Genomic DNA, 4,410 nt, shown 5'->3' on the forward strand with positions numbered 1-4,410 from the left:
CTAGAGTGAAAATGGGAAAGAGCAAGCTAAAGTTAGTGTGTGCCTAAACAGGAAGAAAATGTAATTGGCACATTGGCTGGGCACCGTGGTAACAGATTTGGATGGTTTGTGTTTAGCTTACCGCTTGGACAGCTTGTGCATGGATGTTTCTCAGTTTCTTTCCTCTGGAGAGTCACCTTCCTATGACGAGTTTCCACAATCCTTATATTTTCAATGTTGTATCCGTGGTTTCCCAGGCACGTCTTGACCATAGCTCCATTTTCCCACCTTTAAGGCTTGTGGAAACTTCTTACTGATGGTTCCACCTTGGTTGAGTAGGCCTCCATGTTTCCTGTGTCTGACTCTATTTTCTGGGGGTCGTGGCTCCTGGAAGGTTCTTGCATCCATCAGAAGCTCATTGTGAATAAACTCCACTACAGTGCCAGTTCTCACAAGGACCATCTTTGCTGTAGGGATAAATTGGAGTAGGTCTTCTTGCCCACTCGCTTGGCTGCACAGATCTTCCAAGATGTACAGACTGTTTTGAAACTGCTGCTGCTGCTTAGCAATAACTCTATCAGGAAAGGGAACAGGACTTCTGTTATTGTTGCTGCATCTCCATACACCCACCACAGCAGAAGGCATCTATCTAACTTCCCACACAGAGCTCCCCCCCTCTCCCTTTCCCTTTTTCCCACCATGTTTCACTTTTTTCAGGATCATTTATAGAACCTATGTCTTATACTTTGTTGGTGGATATGGCGTATCCCTCCACCAGTGTAATATGCTGCTCTTGGCTTAACTTTCTCCACCATGCTTCCATTTTTCAAGTAGGTTGCTTTGACCCTGAGGTTTTCCCCTTCTGAATTAGTGTCCAAGCAGAAACAGAAGCCTGCTCTGGGGACCTTTTGGTATTCTGTCCTTCACTGGGAAGAAACAGTACTTTATGAATCAATATGAAGACCCTCATACCAGGGACCAACTATAATCCATTGCAGGGCTTAGTAATTCTTTGATTACTCTCTTCTCAAGAAACTTTTTCCCCATTGACTCAGGGGTTTCTACCTTGATAGACATTATGCCTTCTCAGCATGGTAGAAGTAGTACATGGTTACTATCTTCCTTTGTCCAGTCTTGCAGCTTGCTTCTCCTGGTTCTCTTTCCAGGCTATCAGTGGTTGCTGTCACATACAGTAAGTTTCTGACTGTTGCAAGCATTTCCTTCTTGGCTACAGATTCACTAGGTTTTCTGTTGGGCTTCTGGTGCTAAGATGCCAGTGTGCTTTTTCAGTGATTTCTGAGGCATTTCAGCATTCATTGCTGATCAGTTCCTCCTTTCTCACTTGTTGGGTCTTTTTCTCCCTTTTGCCAAAGACACACATTGGTCTTCCTGGACTGATCAAGCAGACTTTCTAATGCATATAACCCATAGTCATGTAGCTCCTGGATTATGGCTCTCATCAGCCTTTTCACACTGAATGCCCTGGAGTATCTTTGTTTGGGCCTGAACTCTGGCCAAAATTGGATGAGGTTCTGATATAGCTTTTTTCAAGAGCCAGTTATTTCTAAACAGATTTATGAATAGGACTCAAATACCGGCCTGTCCTGCAAACGATCATAGTTGAGAAATAGAAAGTCATTTTGTTGGGTTTTCTGTTATCTAAATTGTACAGTGTGTAAGCCTGTAGCATCTAGAAGGTGAACCTGTATTTTGCAGGCCATCTAGTATGGTTTTACTTTATGCTACTCACTGCGGATGCCACAAGAAGACAGTAAATGTGTTGGCACCAGTCCACTATACCTATCAGCCTCCTAGGACACAGTCTAGCACATGTATCCAACTACTAAGTTGTTGCAGGCTGTTCTCTGTCAGCCCATGGTGAGATGCATTGTGGAGATAATGAACAGGAACTTTATCTTGTATGGTTAGAAACAAAGTTAGCCAGCTAAGGCACTTTCATAATGAGCTTCCACAAGTATTGACTCTGGCTCCTCTCCTTTTCAATGCATATGCTGGTATCCTACTAACAACTACAGTCCATTAATATGTATGAATGGATGACATCTGTCTTGCTGATGCAGGCAATGATCTACATAAGTCAAGAAGTCACTCAGCCAGAACATAAGTGTTCTGGTTACCTACTTTTATTGATGTAAACTTACATTAAGTGAGTGTGAGTTACCACAACCTGCCATCTAAGCAATTATCTAGCCAATTGCTCTTGCAGACTGTGTTAAGAAATGACCACTCCCCTTCCAGCCAGTTGTTACATAGCTAGGAATCAAGCAGGATCCCAGCCCAATGTACCACTCTCATCTCAGTCATCTAAAATAAAAAACCCCTTTTGCACTTCTTTAATCCATAAATTGGCAGGAACGTCCTGGGATGCAGAGCTTAATGACCTTCAAACCTTAATCTAAGGAAAGGTACTTGCTCCTGCAGAATATTGGGCAGCAGTAAAGGAGAGAAGCCAATATACACATCCCGTTGACTCTGAACCAAATACAATGGCTCCCACCATTAGTGACTGCTTTAACTGTATGTTAACATCTAGTCTGTATGTGTTAGCTCATGTGTCCCCATCCAGAGCTTTCATTGTGATGCCATCACCCTCAAGTCTTCATGGAAAGTGGATAAAAATAACTTGCTACCTGCAAGGCTCGCCATGTTGCTGGTGAGCATAGATAAACTCAGAGAAGCTTCTATAAGATCAGTCTGCTTCCAGAAGAAAACACCTAAACTGGCAGTTATTGAAGACTTGCTCAGATTGACCTCAAGACATCCCTTTGTTGTTGCCACTCGTGCATTCATGACCAGCATGGCTAACTCAGCATCATCCACAGCTGAAGGACACATATCAGGGCTGATATCCATGTCCTTACAGAATGGCAATAGCTCTGAGATGGAGAGGTAGGCATGCTGATAACTCTTGGGGCCTTTGATTGACATTCACTCATTTGTAACGGGGGTAACAACTCTAGGATCAAGTTGAACAGGATGCTGACCAGGATAGTCAGAGCAGAAGCAATGATGCCAGAATTTGGTCCGACTCAATCCTCACAGTGTCTGACTGCAAGGCAGCACTGCTGAGAGTTGAGTACATGATTTGCATTTAGACAGCTAAATTATATGATAGCACCCTATCCACAGAAATAGTTCTGGTGAAGTAGAGGGGTGACTCCTACAAGTTAAAGCTGTAGGATCAGATCCTACAAGCATGTGCAATGTACAGATACCTGAATGAGCTCTGGACAAGCTAGCTCAGGTACCACACAGTTCAGCTGTATAAACGTGGCCCAATACCTGGGCTGAATCATCCTTCTTCTCAGCAAGGCTAATTTGCTTGTACACAGCACCACACTATTGCAGCTATGCTACTTCTGGGACCTGGGCTATCTCAGCTCCCTCAGGCGGCTGTACATGGTATAGCATCATACCATGCAGGCATGCCTTTAGGCTATGTCTGAACTATAACATTACTGTAAGTATATCCAGCATGCCCTGGCACAGGGCATGTTTCAGTCAGAGTAGGAATAGCAAGTAGTGTACAGTTGTTGTTCTGCATATTTAATAATATTACCTTGCATCAACTTAAACTGGGCTTACCACAGCCCTTGCTGTTCAGTATTCTCCTAATTTAGTAATGGATGTAAAGTTGATGGTACTGGACTATGCAGTTTCTGGTCTAAAAATTGATGGTACTGGATTATGCAACGTGGTCTAATCTGCACCAGAAAGCCTAGAGATATTAAATAATTCAAGATCATGAGGATGAAGTAGTGACTTAAAGTCATCATTGACACTTCCTCCCATGATTTTGCACATTGAAGAAAGAAGGTGGCCTATCATTCTGCCCCACTAGAGGCTCTGCACCTCCAGAGCCACGTCATAACATCTGAAGATCTGCTGTAGCACAGTTAAGAATCAAGTTTATGGGGTTAAGTTACTCAAGAGTTACCATGGTGTTGTTTCATGCACAGAGCTCTGTGCAATAATAAAGGGACTCTGGTTGGACTGTAGCAACATGGATCTTTATGTTAAATGCCCTGTATTCAGTGCCACTGCTTGCAGCCATATAGTGCATTGTGTGCTCAGCGCTGTTGCACAATCTCCAAGTATATGGAGCTTCCTGGGGTCGCCCTCCAAATCTTCCCCTCCACAGCTCCTGTCTAAACCTGGTCCAGGTCGTTTAAGAGTGTGAAAGGATGTGCCAATCAATAGCACTAAATTCTGGCCCAGCAGGGTAGGAAGATTTAGAAAAATGAGCAAAAATACCTGTAACAGGTAACAAAAGTAAGACATTACAAGAAATGGTCAGTCTAAGGTGAGGCTGATGGGTTAAATATTAGTAGTCTAGAAAAGAGAAGGCTAGAGAGTAACTTATATTGTGGTTTATAAATAGCTTTTACTACTAATAATGCAAATGAAGGA

The 4,410-nt window shown here is 43.1% G+C and overlaps 1 protein-coding gene across 1 annotated transcript in view; it reads left to right on the forward strand.

Annotated features, from left to right (window-relative positions):
- OPN5 (opsin 5) overlaps positions 1 to 4,410 on the forward strand; it is a 54,925-nt gene that overhangs the window by 49,860 nt on the left and 655 nt on the right. The gene's annotated exons all lie outside the window — the stretch shown is intronic.

This window comes from Gavialis gangeticus, unplaced genomic scaffold (assembly GCF_001723915.1).
Source record: "Gavialis gangeticus isolate Ggan-Ray unplaced genomic scaffold, GavGan_comp1, whole genome shotgun sequence".
NCBI classification, from domain to species: domain Eukaryota; kingdom Metazoa; phylum Chordata; order Crocodylia; family Gavialidae; genus Gavialis; species Gavialis gangeticus.